The sequence below is a fragment of the Homalodisca vitripennis genome, chromosome 4 (genome assembly GCF_021130785.1).
Source record: "Homalodisca vitripennis isolate AUS2020 chromosome 4, UT_GWSS_2.1, whole genome shotgun sequence".
In the NCBI taxonomy this organism is placed as follows: Eukaryota; Metazoa; Arthropoda; class Insecta; order Hemiptera; family Cicadellidae; genus Homalodisca; species Homalodisca vitripennis.
Genome location: NC_060210.1, coordinates 84,635,601 through 84,657,648, shown reverse-complemented (window position 1 = coordinate 84,657,648; position 22,048 = coordinate 84,635,601). Strand labels below are relative to the sequence as shown.

At 33.5% G+C, this 22,048-nt stretch overlaps 1 long non-coding RNA gene across 1 annotated transcript in view; it reads left to right on the top strand.

Annotated features, from left to right (window-relative positions):
• Nucleotides 1-2,284: 2,284 nt before the first annotated feature.
• LOC124361459 overlaps nucleotides 2,285-22,048 on the top strand; it is a 98,629-nt gene continuing 78,865 nt past the window's right edge. Inside the window, exon 1 of the long non-coding RNA XR_006922303.1 lies at nucleotides 2,285-2,435. This is a non-coding gene — a long non-coding RNA (uncharacterized LOC124361459). The remainder of the gene's footprint in view (nucleotides 2,436-22,048) is intronic.

The following is a 22,048-nucleotide window of genomic DNA, read 5'->3' as shown; positions in this document are numbered from 1 at the left end:
TATAATTCATGCACCATTGGATTCGGGAAGAAAAATGCTAAGGAACAGATGAGTTTTATTCCTCTTTGTATTATGGTTATGACGTAGCAAGCTTGTTATTTTGAACGTAAAAGAAAACGCGACGCCGTTTGTTGTGACCGCCATATTGCCGCTGCCGTTCTGTATCACTTTCGTGCCGAGCTGTGGATATTTGTAAGTTTTAATAGTTTTACGCGTGTTTTAGTGTCGTATTTAATGTGTAGTGTGTTGTTTGATGTCGTAGTAGTGTAAACATATATATTTTAAAATAAATCAATTTCTATTTACTGAAATATGTTTGAGAAATTACCGGCTTTGTGTAGGCTATGGCAAAATGACTTGGCTAAAATTCATTTCACATAGTTTGTTATTGTTTTCACTTACTAAACGTTATTTATAGCACTCTTTTAGCTCTGAAGTAACTATTTATTTTTGGTAAATAGATAGTTTTCACAATAATATATATATATTGCCTGTAATTTCTTTGGTTATATATAATAACTGTTTGGGTTATTCTATATTTTTTTCAATATCTTTAGTTATATTTATAGTTTTCTAACTACATAATATTTCCTATTACTTATAAACCATAAATTTATAAATTTTGATATAGTACAAGCTTTAGAAACTATTTTATATTTTGCTGAATGAAAATTTTTCGCAAAATTTTTGAATAATGGCAAAATTTAACTTTTTTACTTTTCAAAAAATAATTTATGGTAATTATTTCATTACTACTGTATATTCTATTTTATTCTAAGTAATAAAATATGCAAAATAACATGTATTCATAGATAAATGTATTAGCAAAACTTGTTTTACCAAAGTCTTACGTGTACACCCGATTTTCAGAATTTATACGCATCGCTGCTTTTTGTTCTATAGCTTTATGATGCTTTCATAAATGTGTATAATGTTTATGTTTTTCTGAAACTAGATAAAATTTGACACAGAATGGCTATCTCACTTATAAATATTTCTCACTATAACTTCATTTGCTAGGTATGGTCCCCCCCAAATTTAAAACAAATTTGGTATCATTAGTTTTGCAATGAAATTTTCAATAAATGGTTATTCTGACACTTTTTATTTTGGATTAACAGTTTTCGGGACATTAAAGTTTGAAAACTTTTAAACTGCCGCCGTTTGGAAATAAAAATAATTAACAGGTATTTAAATTTTTATTATTGCTTCTTTAATTAGCTTAACGTAAAGGCCAAGTTTCATGTTATTTTCAGTATACGAGTATAGACAGGGTGTTCACAAAAAAGTATCACGAACCTGTGGGCAATAGTACTCATAGTTTCAAAGAAAAAATGTCATATAAGTATAGGTCGAGAAATGTCTCCTTTAGCCTCTAGCCGCCATTTTGTAATTTTTATAAAAAAAAATAATATTCTAAAACTCGTTAAGCTTAAGAAATTAAATTTGGCTCATATGTATGAAAAAATTTTACACAACTAGTAAAACACAAGTCCGAGAAATTGTTGATAACATATGATTACATAACTAAATACAACTTGAAGTAAAGATTAAATAAACCAACGCATTTTACGTTTTGCAAATATACACTACTGGTCAAGCCCTACATTACAGATAAAGTAACCATCTTGATTCAGCATTCTAGCCAATTTCGGATCGTCATAAAACTGGTAAAGATCGAACACTTAGTTTTGAGTTAATTACAAAATGAATAATATTTATTGAGTTATAATTAAAATGTAATTTAAAAATAAAATCAAGTAACTTATAAAATATATAGTTTGTTATGTAATGTGTTATGTCGTTTCCAAATATTAGTTAAGTTGTAGGCCATTGTGTGATCTGGGTATAAATAAATATATAGAATACAAATACACCTCTCATCGAAGATATGTAAAATCTTCAATTTACATCTAACGAGAACTATATTGTTGTTCTGTTGGCTAATGTGGGGTTTTAAAATGTGATCGGAATTAGTTTAATTAGGAATTGTTTGAGGCTACTGTTACAGTTCTTTGGATTTTGCCGAAGAGTATTATGATGGAACGTATTTAATAACAGGATTTATACAAACAATGTCAATAAAATAGTTAGTCAGTTATGATTAAATGTCACTACTGTTATTATTCTACAAAAACCAATCAAACTTACGTCTTCTATAAACTACGTTACTTGACTAGTGCTGCTCTCCTACGAGGATTAGGAGAAGCTTGGAGAGAAGTAGTTGAAAGCAGTACAATCGCCTGCTACTCCTTGTGGCAGTATTTGGAACCATCAGGAACGAGTGGAGTCACACATTGGTGCTGCTGCTCTCTTGCGGCTTTATTTTAAACTAATTCGAGGAGCTTGTCATGAAGCAGTACGTCTACATGTAATAAACATTGGGTTGTTTGAATATTGACGTATGAACCATTTACTCCAACTTCGATAACAAGGTTGGTACAACTATATAGGTGAATTATATTGTTTTCTGTGAAAGCAGGAGCCTTAAAATAGTTGAGATATAAAATACAAACCTTTTTAAATGTGCCTATTAAATAGGCACATTTAAATAAATAAGCACATATAAATAAAATGAGCAGTATATACATTTTATTTATTGCTCATTTAATTGGCGATAGGAGTTTTTCCAAGGTTTTGTTAGTCGTGTGGTTTAACTTAGAGACACGGCTTAAAAGGTCGACAATAATGGATTCGAGACGGTCTGAATAAAGAAGAATGTGATCTATTGTACTTTATTGAATTCCAAAGTAACTATGAACCATTGTTAAATCCGCATAAACCACATCTGTACAATATGTACGATGCAATTAATTTTAAATTGTTGATAACAATGGAATATTACGCTTCAGTTCAATTTCCTTCGATGTTTTCATTTTTTAGGTATTTGTCCAAGTTATGCATGGAATATGTTGTGAATGTATTTGCTGCAAAATTAAAACCTTGAAAAGTATGTATGTAAAGTAAAGTATGAACAATAACTCCTATTCTGAAGCGTAGTTATTTGTTTTAACTTTAAATTCCTCAATGTTACGGATGAATAAGACATAATACCTATAAGTAACGTTTACTGCTGAAATATATTTTCAAATTTCTATGCTATTGAAGTATAAGTTTATAGGACATATTTGAAAGAAAGTTTGACATCTCAATTAATATTATAGGCCTAATAGCAAGACTAATAGCCAAAAGTCCCAAAGGCGTGGATAAATTACTCGATATTCACATAAGTGCACCTGGAATGTATGAATACCTATCAATTTACTTACCACGTCGGGCAATATCCGTCCGTTTGTGTATATGTTACATAGTTACTTGGAAAATAACTCTGTTTTTGGTAAGAACGTTCCTTTAGAAGTAAACGATCGAATAATATGGCATGCTTGTCTGACATAAGATTGTGAAAGGTTTTGGAAATTACTCAGATAAAAGTCTTGGCTAAAATTGAAATGGAAAAATATTTTACATGATTTAATACTATGTACACGATAAGGATACACCACACCACGTGTCGCGTAATGCATCATAGAACTCATTCCGTTTACCTAGAAATAAAGTTTTGTTCCCAATTTAAAGTCTACATGTGAAATATTTCTAGCCTCATGACACAGTCTCATTGTTGTTAATTAAAAGGGTTTTATATCAGTGTTTAAGTAATAAAAGCTTACACACCTAATTACCATTAAATGATACATGTGTTGGGATAGTGAGGCTACATGTAAGTCTGTTATCAGTGTACTGAGTTTGTTTACAAATTTATATATTCTGCTATTTTCTCGTTGCTTAGAAATTGATCAATATAAGTAGTTCGGTACTTTTGATTAATTTTTTAGATATACAGATTTTCCGAATGAGCCATTGGTTATTTTTTATTTCATAAGGCAAAAATCCATGAGTTAGCAAATAAATATAAATTTAGGAGTCGTTCAAGTACGGCACTCATACGTGACCTTCAAACTAACATGTAAATGATAGTTAGATCCCGTGTTGACATTATTGTTTAATTGTTTTAGTATACAAATTGAATCATTAAAATTTTCAAAACAAGTTCAGAATTCCTGAGAATTTAGTTAGCAATAATATTAATAAGATGAAATGCGAGTAATAGTTTCTACATTCAGGATATAACTTGACTACAATTTGTCAATGAAACACATTCAAACCAAAATCTAAAAAATACCGTAATAATTCTTCAAATGTAAAATATATGAAACTACTGTTATTTTGAAACTCACAAGTATTTTAACCTTACATTGTACTAAAAAAGTCTCTCATCAAAGATTAAACCGTTGTGTATAGATAGTGCTTTATACCTTTGAACGAAATGGCCAGCTGTAGGTATTCGTTTTATTTATATTTCCAAACCGAGAACGTATTTAGAATAAAAACTTAGATTGTACTAGTTGCATTGGAGATAAATTATTCATAATGACGATGTGTGTTGAGGTCCATTGATTAGTTGAATCAGTTCCGAGGTCCGCCGCTAGGACTGCGAGATGACCAGTTGCTTGCGCGAGTATATTTCGGAGTACCCTAAATAGCCTAAAACGACGCTTTATTCCTCTTTCAACATCAGCAGCGCAGCACTTGCGAAGCGGATACCAAAATTGTTTGTAACCCGAACTATATCAAGTCATCACTTGCTACCTCATGCTACGACAACATTGGCGCTCCACTGTACTACTTGCCACACCACAGAATGCATCCGAGGCCTCACTTTTGACATGGCTCAGCTTGTAGCAATGGGTTATCTCTTGTATAACTACTACAGTACGGTACCAACGAAGGTAGAACTCAGCACTGTCTAGTCCACACGAGCAGACCATTACAATGCGTCCTGTTTACATCCTGTTCCTCGGTTTTATTTACTAGCTGTTTACTTTTTCAATCGGTGTTGGCGGTTTACTTTTTCAGATGAATTGTCGAGACGGTGTTGTATAAACTGGAATGTAGACGCCGGCCAGGACGGAAGCAGCTACACCAGTTGCGGTCTAGGACATCGTAGTTCCCTCTGCGGTCGGAAGGAGAAGAACGGAGATCACAGAAGTTTTTCCGCTTCACGTACAAACACACGCTCCGGGCACGTCCGATCTGGTTGAAAGCGATGTCGAGGGCATTAGGGCGGGGCAGAAAAAGTTCTTCGACTCCGCTCAAAATCGGAGCGGTTTGACCGCAGACGGACGTGATCTGTTGCGCGCCAGCACCACCGCCGCGCGTACATATGATCCGGAGCCGCCTTCAACTGAACAAAGGAACTCAACTTGGCTTGGCTACATAACCCGGCTTATTTTGCTATAATATTAGAACAGCCTAAAACTTCTATCAATAGTGATATAGTGACGATTGGTGATTTGAAAGGAATGAATATTATGTTATGAAAGCGGAAAGAGTGAGTGTAGGTTTTTATCCATGTATGAGCTTCCCACCGTACCGGTAATCCACCCAATCGCTGCCAAGAAGTGTAGAAGCACAGCCTACCTTCATTCAGAAAACGCTTTGAAGCTTTGTAGCTGATACGAGGCAGCATTGTTAAATTTACCATCAATTTTTTCTGGTGGTGACTTTTTAGTATAATATTTATGTACAGTACTATATATTTAAAAACACTGGAAACACTTAAATGTTGCTAAAGAAACCAAATTTTGCAGGCGGAATTATAACGAAGGGATCCAGATTTTTGAATAAAAACAAAATAAAAGTAAATTTTTGTATTTTATTCATTTGATAGGGATACATATAGTTTTTTTTATAATCAAGATATTAAAAAAAATAAACTCAACCATACTGTAAAGAAACTACAGCCTTCAACAGATTAGAGATGCCCATAAAAAGTAATGATCCTATTCTCTGTGTAGTCCAACATTAAATTTCCTTGATTGTGATGAAAATAAAATGGAAATGTGTTATTGGTTACTGTGTTTATATTTTAAAGGGGTTAAAACAGAGTTATATTTTTTTGGTCAGAATGAAACACTTGCAGTTTTTAGAGATTGGAGCACAAACTGAATCAAATATATGCACAAAGCATGGTTACCAACATTCAAGATTAAATATTGTTTATAATGCCATAACAGATTTTTTTGTAATCTAAACTATTTTATGTTATGCTTTTACGTAACCCTGTTCATGAATTTGTTCATAATAACAATTAATACCATCATCGCATTCAGCTGGATATTAGGTCTATACTTCGACTGTGGAATAATTATTTTTAACTTGGGCAAGCGTACATTAATTTTATGATTTTTTCCAATGGTAAAATATGCCAAATTTTAGTTAAAATGTCACTTAACATATTTTTTATTAAAGACAAGATTCGAAAATTTTTTATGAATACTAGCGGACCCGGCGTGCTTCGCTGCGCATTTCATTAAGTTTCCCGCGGCTTCGCACGCAATTTCCCGTTGAAAACAGTACACTATATTCACTTATTCATTTTCTATCACATTCTAAACATTGCTGAGATAATTGATAGTCGTTCCTTCGTGAGCTTCTTGGGCGCATTATGAAGGTATGTACCACATTCCTGATACTTCTGTCAAAAAAAAACAACTAAGGTTGATTTTATAACATTCTTTATATTTGTAGCCAACGTAAGATAGTAATTATGATATCTGCATTGCTCTTCTGATCAAGCATGAGCATGGTTTATATTAAATAAATATTGCAGTTAAAGGTGAATTTTTACGTCAAATTTGAATTGTATTATCTGGATAGTAAAGTCTATGTTTAACAGTGATTGCAGAAACAGTTTAAACAAAATTTGTCGTTTCTCTTAAGCTTACTCTATGCTTTAAAACTATAAGTGTAGTAATTAAATTATATATAAATATATTTTTTGTCGCATTATATATGTTTACAAAGAACAGCTGATTAAAAATTTGAAAAGACTCTTTCACTTAATAACATATGTTTGCTGCAATGCATTTCTTACGGGTATTTCTGTAACCAGTGGGGCGGAATCCTGAATCGGGAAAGGGATAAAAAGTATCCTATAACCTTCTACAGATCAAGACGAACAAATTAAAAAAAAAATTAGGCGAATCCGTCCAGCCGTTTGTGAGTGGATGCTGTTACACACGAACAGTTTCATTTTTATATAATAGATGTAATTTAAAACAACTGACTAAAAGAAAAATGTCTCGTTGCTGATCCTAAAAATCTCCTAGTGATAACCGCAGGGTTTATATTTTCCTAAACTGAGTAAGATTAAATCTGACCACGTTAAACCGTCTTTCGCAGAAATGTAGTGGTGTACGCCTTCTCCTCCCCTGTCAACAGTTTGTCTTGAATAATTATTTAGACTTTAACGCATTCTAATAAAGAAACTCTGAACTGTTTCCAAGGAGCAGGATACGGTACAACTAATTACTATCGATTTTAAAACACCTCTCGGACTGTTTCACAATAACCAATTATGTAGAACCGATGGATACTGGCTGTGTTTGGAATTGAAGTATATACTTATTATTTTATTCGGCTATTTCAAACCTTTTTAGCAGCAACATCGTTATTTACATTTTACGTTAATAGTAACAGCTGGTAAATATTAATTATGTTAAGATAGGTACATACAGAATTTTCTATGTTCACAAATCCGTGTCTCTTCAGACAAAGAAACATGAAGGAAAAAATAAAAAATGCAGTATTTCATAAACGGCGAAGGAGTCACCTCTTCCCAGCAGCGACTTCAGAAAGATGTCCGCTCTGTGGTTTAATTAAGTGTCTCTGGATTACTGTATTTATACGTCCGTGACATACCCGGTCGGGTACTTCTAACCTTCAACTTGGCGGGAGTCTTGCCTGGCTGTACAACAGCTGGTGACATCATCTTAGTCCAGAACCAATTTGTATTGTGTGTGTGTTGTGTTTTTATTGTAATTTGTAGAAGAATTTAGAGGTCAGAATTTGGCTTATACACTTAAAACTAACGGTCAGAATCGCAAATAACAGTTATGTCTCCATCAGACAACCAGGTAATGAGACGGAAATTTTCCGAGTATTTGGTCTGTATAAGTGTATATTACCTACCTGATAAATTATTACCTTTTTTCATATTATTTTTAACACTTTTGATACTCTCGTATTTCGCCTCCCGCTAAAACTAGCGCGGCTGACGATAGACTTCCTTCTTAGGAAAAAATTCTTCTTTCTATTTCATTAAACAAAACTAGGTTATGTGCTTATAAATGCAATTTAAATATATGCTTTTGGATTATGTAGGGCTGTATACAAGTTAAAATAATATAGTTTACACCGATTACCACACTAAAAAATCCAAAATTATAATTGTGTGATTTATATAACAAATATTTTATCATTAATTAACGTCACAATAAAGGGAACAAACATGTGAGTAGACAAACGTTTCTCGGAAAATAAACGTTATTATTGGGGTTGGATTTCATTGTTAACGGTAAATAATTTCCAGTAATTACTAGAATCAGAAAGACATATATTATTTCTAAGTATATTGGGTGTCAAAAAAACTGTCAAAATTGATTTCTCAACACGCTTTAGGTCATTAATAAAACCTTGAAAATATTTACTCACTGGAAGGTATTTGCAAAGTAACAGAAAATTCAAGCAAGGGTTTATTTAGAACAAGCATATCAGTTAATAATAAAGTCCAAAGTACCCAATGGTTTGAACAAAAGATAAAATGTGTTTATTAGGAATTGTGTACTATCATTACATTGCATTTCTACATTATCTATCCACTTGAAACCGGTTTCCAAAAATCACTTCATATTGTCAATACATTAACTACACAATTAGTTAATTAAACAATGTAATATGTTTAAATTAATTAATTAGTAGTTAATAACGGCTACAGATGAAATCATCGTAAAATTGTGATAAAATGTTAGTAGAACCAATGTAATACTTAGGAGTTTGAAAATGGTGCTACTAGGTAGGTACCGGAAACTTTGGCATCCAGTTTCTTTGAGTTAGTAGCCACAGCACTACAGCAATTAATTTTGGCGTCGAGTTTTATAAATGCCTTTTCGTCATATTTCTTTGTTCTTTCTTTTCGCCAACGCGTCTGATGTAGTTCTCTACATTATTACTGTATTAACTAATATTTTGTACTATTACAATATTTTACAAAGTCAACGTTTTCAATACAGACGTATGAAAGACGATGTAACTTGAAAGCATTAATTGAAAAATATCAAATTAAGGTAATCCTCTGTCTGTATCTAATATTTGTATTAAGTGAATATAAACTGAATATATTACAATAGGAAAAATATAACTTCGCTTTTTTCCTATTGAAATATATTACAAAGCGAAGTTTCAATAGCATTTGAGACGATTGCAGAACGAAAATACGAAACGTACTTAACATTTAATTAACAAATATTGAATGATGATAAAATAGTAATCCTCTTCTCTATCTACTATTTGTTATTATATATATATATATATATATATATATATATATATATATATATATATATATATATATATATATACTACCAACCGATATAAGTGGACAGATATAGAAGTGCCAGTGAAGCCTGCTCTGATGGCCAGGGTCATTTCTGATCAGTATTTTCTCGCCCTCAGAGCACATGGTCTGTCACGGGAAATATCCCATGCCATCATTCCGCCTTCAGTTCGGTGCTACTTTACACTTCTGGCGGAAAGAGAAAAAACATTCATCGAAATAGTATCTAAATTCTAGCTCAGATAACTTAAGCGCTCGTAAAGTTTAAATTGAACTTATACTTATCTATAACGCGTACGTACTTACCTACCTCTTTAGTGTAGGCTTTTAACATGTTAGCTTTATTCAATATTATTGAAGTATTATTTGTAGTTTATTTCGACTTTCCGACACCTAAAATGTTATTCAAAGCAGACGTTCGCTTTGTTTAAGATAATACTTTTATTGTAGAGCTTTACCTTAAAAATATATTCCTACAGTGAATTTCAGTACGTAATCGAATAGGTGTAAAATTATTTCAAATACACCGTTTTGTTCGTTGTAAAACGGCATTAGTAATCGATTCCTTCGAAAATTTAGCAGTTAATGTTTACAACTAAATATGATAAGTTGACCTCTTTAAAAGTATTAATAGTTTTACAATAACATGTTTAGACCCACAATCTAAATGTTATTTTCTGTGAAGAAAGAACGGGAACAGCGCAAGGAAAGCATTGAATTAATGACAAGACACAGCAACGCCGACGACACAATAATAGCAGAGTGTTGCTCCGAGCAATGTATAAAAAACGAGGTTAATTGTTGCAAAGCTGTCGATAATCATGAATCAGTCCATGTCGTGAAAAGTTTATGGGAGAAGTTTGCAGATGTGCTCGATCTATTATTGAGCAAAAAACGTCAACAATTTTGATCACGCCAACCTGGACGAAACTTGCCTGACATTAAACGACAATGATCAAAGAGTTTCTTTTGCTCTACCATTATTTTACTGTAATAGTCCATAATTGGCAGGCAATTATATTTTACAGATAACCTTTAATTTCGTAAGAAATTGTACGTCAGATTAGAGGGGAATGTAAGTTCAATAATTTGTTAAAGAAACGGGAACGTCCTCTACAAATGGCATTTTAATGTGTTGAATCGATTAATTCTGAAGACAGTGTTTAGTGCTTTACACGTCTACAGTTTAACATGGATTACGAATCATTGAAGTATTGACATTACCTATTTGTGAGTTCTGATGTCTATCCAGCTAATCTACGTTTTGAACCCCAGCATTAAAAAAAGTGTATCATAAAGAACATAAATCTGAACGTATTCATTTTATACTTACAGAAAGGAGAAAATGTATATACATTTACTATACGCATATAGGTAAACAATTTAAATAAATTATGAATCGTTATAATTATAATCAGGAAAGTGTTTAAGAATGGACAAACTCCCATCCCTAATTTCGAAATACGTATTAAATACATAAAAAAGTTGTGCAGCTTGTTACTATAGATTAGCAAGCACAATGTTCGTGCTTGACGTTACTAAGCAGAGTGTCTGCGTCTATTTTAATTATTGGTATTTCAGTATAAAATATCAACAATTTTTAATTTTTAAATTTTTAAAAACTATTTTGCCTCGGTTGTAAAACAAGAAGTGATATAAGTTTCAATTTCGATAAAAAAAATTACTTTACATCTAATTTGTTAAAAGTTGATTCCAAGATGATAATATAACCTACATAAAACGGTCCAAGCTTGCTTGGCATAATTTATTAATTTACCTAACATAATATAAATATTAATTGGCAGGTGCTTTCAGAGGCGGTTTAAAAAGGGATTTAAAAGTGAACATTTCACTATAACCCTTATTATTGTTGAATGTGTCTACTTAACCAGATGTGCTACAATATTTTAGAGTATGACGTCAACAAATATTTATGCTAGGACTCCAGGAAACTTTCTTTTTGTTCCATACTCCCAGTCATACTCCGGGAGTTTTATCTCCTACGAATTAATTTTCTGTATACAACACTCATGAAAGGTTCTTCGGTCTAAGCGGATTGGAACTTATTTCCTGTAGATTTAGTGACACCACCTCATATGTCAGTTGGAATGTCGTGATATAATCACACTCTTCAAATCTCCGAAGTAGACTTCACTACAAGTAGTGGCATAGCCATGGAAAACTGTCTTCATCAGCTTTTTAGATGATTTGATGACTTACAGATATAAGGATTTGACAGCCTACTTGAACTTTCTAGATTTTTCAACGATTTTTGGACAATTTGGACATTCTTAGATACTTTAATATGGTCAAATTATACTTGGGTGAAGGAACGTAAAAAGGTGAGTAGGTATTATACTGTCACTGAGAGGATTTTCAAGCAGAAGAGTTGAAGCTTAGTGTCTATAGAATACCTAGATAGCTCGAATACCTTTTATTAAACAATCAGAACATAAGAAGGCGCAAGGAAGGCATTGGTACTTACAACACTGACTTATTTTTTAATACACTACACTTTTTCATGCGAGTTGGATAGACTTCCTTATCTTGAAACCACATTTACCTTTTGTGGTAGCTTGTTCAACACAATAGAATTCCTTTCAGAGAAATCTAGTAAAAAATGTCCTAAGCTATTCTTTAACTAAATTGCGGATCTCTGTATTGGACTTTTAAACAGAACGAACAACATAAACTAAGTTATCTAAATGATTGTCCGTCTTCAGTGCGAACTAACCACTTGACACTAACATGTCATAGACTTCACATGGTGAAATAAGGCTTTTTTGCCTTTAACTTCACATCTACCACTATTATTTTTCACCTAAATGGCAGGTCATTTCCTCTTTTGCAGATATCATAGAGCTTCCTACGTCTTCCTCCGGAAAAACACGCGCTCCTATAAACAGTGTAACCAACATCATGCAAAGTTAGATTATTAAGTAAAAAAGTAAACTGATCTGTCAGTGATGACGATCCTGTTTTAGTCAGTCAACTCAGACTGTACTAAGACCGTACAAATATTAAATAATTCTCCTATGATTTCCTTAAATCGAAATCTTCGGATTAATTAGAGACCGTTTCGGAACTATTGTTCCCCGAGGGCCGGATGGTGGTCCGTTGTCTCATCTGCCTTGAGATAAGGAAAGGCCGTTGTTGAGGTCTAATGCTGTGTCATTAGTAACGTCCTGGCCAAGAATGCGGTTATCTTTGTTTCGCTCTACTTACGCACTCTCAGCATGCCCAGCCCCAACTCGGACATAACGGCTACTGTATATCCGTGCACCGTATTGTGCTGAGGCTCATGCCTCGAGCCTTTCCGCGGTCTGAATACCAACTTCCGTCTAGGATCGAGGCTACTCAGTCAATCGCTCTATTAGAAGAACATTGAAATTTAGAGGGCTTGTGAACTGCAATAACAATGGAGTGTCTCTTATATTACAGTAATGAGTGTCGTACCAATGCCTGAGACTTTCATTAATATATTTATATAAATAACGTAGGTACCAAAAATACTGCATCTCAAGAAAACTTTAAATTATTCCGTTATACGAAACTCAAAGTTTGAAATACTTCTTGAAATAAATAAATACTGACCTAAAAGGCTCTTTTAATACGCTTCCTGAAACTTAAAATATTGAAGAGTGGCAACTTTTCTTGGGTTGTCTTTGATAATAGGTGTTATCAAACACAACCTTTGGTCTATGGTTACCAATAGGAGAACCAAAGACAATACAAACCAAACGTCCCACTGAATATACTAGACCAGTTGACAGATGCCCTCGTAAATGGTATCAGCTAGTAGGTCCGGCCGACGGTTAGCGCTTTGAAAAGCGTTTCAGCAAGATTTCTGTGTTATGTCTTTCCTGTGGTCCGGACACCGTGAAACGGCAGCAACAAATTAGGGTTCGTCTTTATTAGTATCAAATGTGGGAAATAATAAAATATAATAACCTTCAAGATAAAATAAGGAACTAGTTTATACTGAAGACTTTAAGAAAGGAAGTAGTCCATTTTTCGTAAAATGCTGCTCTAATAGTTATTGATCGTGTTATACTTTAAGAAAAATAAATGTTACGAAGGACCCGATAGAACGGAAGAGCTATCGCACAGACGGACGGACTAAAGCATGGCGCACACTGTAGACGCGCCGCGCCGCGCCGAACCGCGCCGCCTTTTGGAAATAATTCCGGCTTAATAGTTTGCATGTGTTCAAATGGGAGTGCGCACACTAGAGCGCGCCGCGCCGCGCCGCGTAGCCGCGTCCGCCGCGGAATAACAGTTGATATTTCGACCCCAAAACAATATAGGTAGTTCACCTTTGAGCCAAGAGAAACCTATCTACCAAGATTCAAGTTTCTATGATTTTCCTATAAACAGTTATGGCACATTTACATAGACGATCGGATGACGATATGATGTTAAAATGGCTCTGTCGGGTCCAATTCTTCAATAACGGCTTAACAATGGTTTTACACAAATTGTAAATGAATTCTCCATCAGAATACTCTGAGATAAAATAAGGAATTGCTTCACTACTTCAACAATTGCATCAACTTCAATCAAAAAGTCTGTGCTCTCAATCGTAATGCTGTGGCTATGCTATTCACATGGGGCAATACACTTGTAAATGAATTCTCCATCAGAATACTCTGAGATAAAATAAGGAATTGCTTCACTACTTCAACAATTGCATCAACTTCAATCAAAAAGTCTGTGCTCTCAATCGTAATGCTGTGGCTATGCTATTCACATGGGGCAATACACACGTGAACTGGAATTCAATAAAATTATAAGCTTTCACACTAATTCGATTACTCTACAATTGAAAACATCTGTGTTGGGCAGCTCTTGTATTGTTTTGGCAATCTATATTTATTTTGCATAGTTCTAATGAAATTTTAGTCGTTTACAGTTTAAACTTTTTACAGTTTTACATTTGCGAAATTTATTAAAAGGTTGTTTTATTTTGTAATTTTCCAAATATTTTTATTAAAATTAAGAATTTTATTATTTTATTTTAAGGTTTTAATAATGTCCATAACATTTTTCTGTTTATTCGTAAAATAACAAAGTTATTGTAAAGCAGAGTTACGTTTTGATTTAATTTTTTTAAGTTCTCACTTTAAGGGGTTATTTTTTACATTTTTCAAGTCAAACCTAAAGTTTAAACACTATATTACCTCTTTAATGATTTCTTAAAGATATATATTTAAACATTTTAATTAGAGTAATTTGAGAGCCTAAACTCCGGACAAAATAATTCGTTAACCTTATTAAAAAAGCATGTTTGGTATGTTTTGTATTAGAATGAATGAACTCAAGGCTTCTAAATATCGGCTTAAAACAACCTATGACCATGCGTTATAATAAATAAGCTTATGCTGCTCTAACCTAATGATTCAGAGATAATTGTACGGCTAATTCGTCTCCAAATATAAATATTTCAACATTTAATCATTAATAAAAAGTTTAAAATTTGCGGCCATAATAAAATTATAAAAGAACTTAAAAACAATAAGTGTTTACTGCTAAATGACAAAACATGTTATTTACTAAGTAAATTTATTTAGTACTAAAATAAAAATAAAATAGTGTATTAAAACAGAATTTAGGTGAAGTAATTTAGCTAATTTATGTAATGAAATTAATTAAATAACTAATGCATAATTTCACTTAGTTACAAACACCAGCGTACGAAGAACTGGAGTTAATATTCTAGAATATATCTCCATATATTATATAGACGCTACGTATACATGTAGTAACGTGACGTACGTCTGTAGAGAGGACAATAGAGGTCGGTTTCCTCACTTGCTTGTCATGCCTAACATTTCACTTACACATCTCACTCTCGCCAATGCCTGGATCTCAGTGTACTCCATTCAGTAAGTGGAGTTTTACTCTTTAAATAATATCTTACTCTCCTGCACCTCTCACTGTTGGGAAACAAACAAAACAAATCCAAAAGGATTTTTCCTACTGATCAGTGATCTAAATGCCAATTTTGAAGTATTTTGTGTATAATTCAGTATTTTTTCTGTCTGCTTTTCGTAAATGGAGGAACATATTTCTTTCCAAAACTATATAGACCTGAAATGATCGGAGTGTATATTTTATCACAAACGTTGAACTATACAATTCGTTGTTACAGTCAATTAGTAGCAACTATTTCATTACCATAACTTTACTTGAGTACCCACACTCATAAATAAGTGACATATTGATGTAGTAAAAAATATTATGTCCGGTTTGTTGGAGGAAAGTAGGTCTTACGTGTAGGTGTTATCTCGAAATATCTAACTGAAAATGCTTTAGTGGTTGCAGTTAATGTACAACACTTATTTTATGACTAAAACGTTTTTTGAAACACTTATCCGTTTTGTTCTGGATAACAACTGCGGTATAAACTCATTTCCCGAACGTTGAACAGTCACCATCCCAAAATTAGAAATGTACAAAACGTGTAAGTATAAAATTGCCTTGACAATTATTCACATTTCTTAAAATGCGTTACTTTTAGTCTATGTTGTAAAATCACTAGATTCAAATGTCACACTAATTAGAGTGTCACCATCTACAACCTTTTAATGGCTGAGACTGGTTATTGATTCAAGCCTATATCTGTATGAAGTTCATTATAAATCGACTAGAAAATCACGTCTACTATCATTTCCGCATTATCGCCTAACAGTCAAAACTTACAGCTAAAGCTCACAAAAAAATACAGCAAAAACTGTTTTAAATAACCTGAGATTGTAAAAAATGCATAATGTGGATGATTATTATAAGGTAAATGCATAAAGTAATTGAAGGAAACAGAAAAAACCTTATTTTGAAAGTGCTTTTGTAGTGCATGTTTCCTTTATAGGAAAAATGTGCAAGCTTTTTAAATAATAAGTCAGAGAAACATGTTTTCAGCTTATTGCTTTCGAGACGTAAACTAATTGTTTTAGTGTAAGACACTAGGTTATTATGTTATTTCTTTTTTATGCATCATTATAATTCATAAAGTAGCAGCTTCATTACTGAATATTTTCGAGTGTAGATATCCGGTGCCATTCATCCACATTCAGCAGGATATTATAATAACCCAGGACCACCATATGGCAGTACCCAGGTGGTAGAGACAGACATGGTGGTAATTATCATGAGACAATAGCAAGTCACGCGGTCTAAATATCTGTCCGCCCGTCTGACTCAGTCAGCAGTTGGTGTCAGGAACTAGTGACACGTTAGATGAATATTATCTAAAACATCGAAAGTTTCAGATTGTAAATTTAAATTTAACACTATTCTAAATTTGATAGCTCTAAGTTAAATCTCCAAAGATTGATTTACCTACACCGATTATAGATATTCTTTGTCGTCATTTAGATGTGTTGTTAAAATTACAATGAAATAATTAAACATTACAATATCACTTAGTTTTTGTGAAGAGACAAATTGCCTGAGGATGTTCGAAAACGAATAGTTTTAACCCTTAGAATAGTTGGATTTTAAATATTTCCTCTTGTAACAATAGAACTAATATTAATTAATTTTTATATCTCTACATAAAGGGTATCCGTAAAGCTATGTACAAGGGTACCTATATAATATTTAACATTGAACAACCTAAAAACCAGCGGTTTTACAAAATAATTACAAGAATAAAGTTTTCCTGTAGAACGATAATCAAATACAATGACACAACTATTGGAATTATTCAGCCAGACAACTGAAATTGAAAATAAATCACTCCAGTTATTGCAAAACTAACGTGACAAAACAAAGCCTATATTGCGGTTCTCAACTAATACCTAATACTACAAAAATGGAATAAATGTCAGACCCCGAGTGACTGTTAATAAATCAAGTTTGAAATTTGTGTTTCATCATGAAAACCTATATTGTTAATAAAAATAATTTTTACGTTGGTATATAATATTTAACATTGAACAACTTAAAAACTATCGGTTTTGAAAAAGAATTACAAGAATAACATGTTTTCCTGTTTGAACGATAATCTAAATACAATGACACAACTACTGTAATTATTCAGCCAGATAACTGAAATATAAAATAAATAACTTCAGTTATTGCAAAATTAATGTGACGAAACAAAGCCTATATTGAGGTTTTCAGCAGCTAGCTAATACTACAAAAATGGAATAAATGTCAACTCCGGAACACCTTATGCCTATTGCGGTCAGACCCTGAGTGACTGTCAATAAAGGAAGTTTCAAATTTGTATTTGTTCATTAAAACCTTTATTATTGTAATCAAAATAATTGTTACAATGAATGTAGTAAATATAATGACACAGACATCTGTTATTGTTAAAAATAATAAATTGATTTACCCTTAAACCTTTTGTTGAATCTTTCAATCGTATTCTCATTAACTTGTGTATGTTTGACGCCTTAAAAATCAACTCTTACTAAGGCATATCTTAGTCATGTAAAGCCTTCCATAATGTAAAACAACAATACTTTTTTAAATTACTATTTGTGTTGTTGATCATTGTTTTAGAGACGTAGCAAAGTAGAGGCTTAAAACAGGATATTATATAGAGCAGTATAGGTGTTACAGTTCGTAAGTTACAGAAAAAGTAACGTAATGTAGCTGTTTCTGGTAGATCAGTGGTTAACATCTGAGCTTATCGTCATAAGGATATAGGTTCGAATATTAGAGAAGTAGTGTAACTGTTTCTGGTAGATCAGTGGTTAACATCTCAACCTATCATCACAGGGATCTGGGTTGGAATATTAGAGAAGAAGTAATGTACCTTTTTCTTGTAGATCAGTGGTTAACATCTCAACCTATCAACACAGGGATCTGGGTTGGAATATTAGAGAAGAAGTAATGTAGCTTTTCTGGTAGATCAGTGGTAACATCTCAACCTATCAACACAGGGATCTGGGTTGGAATATTAGAGAAGAAGTAATGTAGCTTTTCTGGTAGATCAGTGGTAACATCTCAACCTATCAACACAGGGATCTGGGTTGGAATATTAGAGAAGAAGTAATGTAGCTTTTCTGGTAGATCAGTGGTAACATCTCAACCTATCAACACAGGGATCTGGGTTGGAATATTAGAGAAGAAGTAATGTAGCTTTTCTGGTAGATCAGTGGTAACATCTCACCTTATAATCAAAGGGATCTGGGTTTGGTTTTCGGTTTACGTACTGTATTCCGCACTCTAACAAATTATCTGGGCCAGCCTGAAGTAATGTGATACATGATTTAGATCTAAAAAGTCGCTCACACAAAAACTTTCAATTGTTGGGATTTTTACTGGCAGTCAGCATATGTAACCTTACAAGGTGATGCAATCCGTTTTCAGATGGAAAATAGTTTTTATTTTTAAAGTAAAGTTTTTCACAGTCTATTAAAAGTTACTATTTCTAAAGACAGGAAAAACAGAAAAGTAGTTTTGTTTTCCTACGAGAAGTAGACAGTATTTAAGGATATGAGGTTTTTACTGCACTAAATGTGACTGAAGATATCTATCTATATTTGATTTTTTTTATAGAGAAACTGTTTTTCAAGAACAAATAATTAAAAACGTCATTTGTTTAAAATACTTTAAATTAGAAATATGTAATATCATAGAAAATATTAAATGCGTAAAATGTCTCACTCCCTGAAGCTATAACGCATAGCGCATGTATAATAAAAATGTAATATTCTAATCTTACCTTGCTTTTTTTAGCTTAATTAAAAATTTCAAAATTTTATATTAACAAAAGTTATATTAAAAGACCAAGCATTTAAAACCCAAAATACGAGTAAGTAAAGAAGTAATCCAAGGTTCTGTAAAATCAAAAAGAGTTATTAATGTTGACATGTTTTGTTGGGCTTGACAAGTTTTTAATACAGACAAAATTATATTTTAAGCAAACATTATTTATATGCAAAAGATCAGTTTAAGATCGTAACTTAAATGTTTCCTTATAGAAACAAAAATAATTAAAGGAATAACAAAAATTGAAGTTAACCTTTCGTAGAGCATTAAATAACATTAGAACATAACTATCAAACGAACAAGGAAGTAGAGGAGGAATGAGTCCGTGGGATAGTCCTGAGGAGTTGAACCCAACAAATTACAAATAGTTGAGAGCTCTTGGTCGACTTGCCAACTATTCCAGTCCATTCCTGTAACATTAGGAGACTTGAACTACCGCAGTTCATGTGGCTTGGCTTGCCTCTTATCATTGTACGATTACATACATCGTCCACACAATCAGCGGGTTGTCTCTTTACGAGATAAAGGGTGCTTGATCGATTTGCCTCATATCATTGTACGATTACATTCATCGTCCACACAATCAGCGGGTTGTCTCTTTACGAGATAAAGGGTGCTTGGTCGACTTGCCTCATATCATTGTACGATTACATACATCGTCCACACAATCAGCGGGTTGTCTCTTTACGAGATACGGGGTACTTGATCGACTTGCTAACTATTCCAGTCAATTCCTGTAACATTAGGAGACTTGAACTACCGCAGTTCATGTGGCTTGGTTTACCTCATATCCTTGGACGATTGCATTCATCGTCCACACAATCAGCGGGTTGTCTCTTTACGAGATAAAGGGTGCTTGGTCGACTTGCCTCATATCATTGTACGATTACATACATCGTTCACACAATCAGCGGGTTGTCTCTTTACGAGATAAAGGGTGCTTGATCGACTTGCCTCATATCATTGTACGATTACATTCATCGTCCACACAATCAGCGGGTTGTCTATTTACGAGATAAAGGGTGCTTGGTCGACTTGCCTCATACCATTGTATGATTACATACATCGTCCACACAATCAGCGGGTTGTCTCTTTACGAGATAAAGGGTGCTTGGTCGACTTGCCTCATATCATTGTACGATTACATTTATCGTCCACACAATCAGCGGGTTGTCTCTTTACGAGATAAAGGGTGCTTGGTCGACTTGCCTCATATCATTGTACGATTACATACATCGTCCACACAATCAGCGGGTTGTCTCTTTACGAGATACGGGGTACTTGATCGACTTGCTAACTATTCCAGTCAATTCCTGTAACATTAGGAGACTTGAACTACCGCAGTTCATGTGGCTTGGTTTACCTCATATCCTTGGACGATTGCATACATCGTCCACGCAATCTCTTTTTAATATTTGGTCGATTGTCCAGTCTGCGTACAGATCCGTTTCGTAGTGGGACGCACCTTCTCCAGGCAAAGGACGTAAACAACTATAGACTAATCACAATTCGACATTTCTATTCTTTATTTAGATATTCTTAGTCTCTCATTCATTTAGATACACGAAGATCGTTCTTGGTGAATATTAGTTGTAACACCATAAGAATATTTTAAAAATGTAAACAAAGTAACAGACTTTTTATTGGAGATTTACGGAAGATATTTTATTTTAAAGGTGTAACTAACGCGCGTTTAACATTTTTATTTGGTTTCCGATTTTCTCATTCGTTAATTAGAAAAAGTCTAAAACTGTTTGTAGTTCATCGTTTGAATATTTACAAAGTACAAACTTTACAAAGAAAACCAAAAAGCATTTAGATTCTTATTCCATAATTCTACATAGACAAGGACGTAAATATTGAAGTTTAACATACTTCTTATGGGGGTAAACTTAAACACTACATGCGTGTTTAAGTTTACACGCTCGATAAAATACAGCAACTTTCTTGCGGCATGTTTATCTCCAATGTCCATATTATTTAAAAGTTAAAAGAGTTGATTTTGGTTCGAGACAAATCGAATGTTGTTATTTAAAATGAAATCCGAGGATATATCATTAAAAATGTATTTTTATTTAGTATTGTTGCAATGTGTCGTACTGACTTAACATAAGTGAAATGAAATATTGATAATTCGCATGTATTAGTTAAAATCACACACACACACACACACACACACACACACACACACACACACACACACACACACACACACACCACACACACACACACACACACACACACACACACACACACACACACATTTTAATTTGGTTCATCACTCTACCTTGCTTCCAAAATACAATGATATGATTAAAGAACTAATCTTACAGGGAAAATATACAAATGTTGTTGTTGATATCATGAATACCAACCTTCAACATGTACACAACTGGTGTCAGGGAGAGTGACTGAAAGTAAATCCCTCTAAGACAGTAGTTGTACCATTCACTAGAAAAAAGAACCTAGAGTCTCTTTCTAGGCTGAAACTCGCATCCACTCAGCTGGAGTGGTCAAAGACAGTCAAATATTTAGGACTGACTCTAGACCATAAGCTTACGTGGAATGATCATCTTAATAATATCCTGCACAAAGCAAAGTGGGCGCTCATGACGTCCAGGAGACTTGCAGGAATCTCATGGGGCGTAAAACCCCATATAGCACTATGGCTTTACAAAGCAGTTGTAAGGCCTCAAATCACTTATGGTTCATTAGTCTGGTGGACAAAGGTGAATCAGGTAACTGCCAAAGCCAAGCTTGAAAGCTTACAAAGGCTTGGCACAATCTTTGTAACCGGAGCATTCAGGAGCAGTCCCTCAGCGACCCTCGAGGTGGCTTTAGGACTTCTACCTCTTGATGTCCATATAA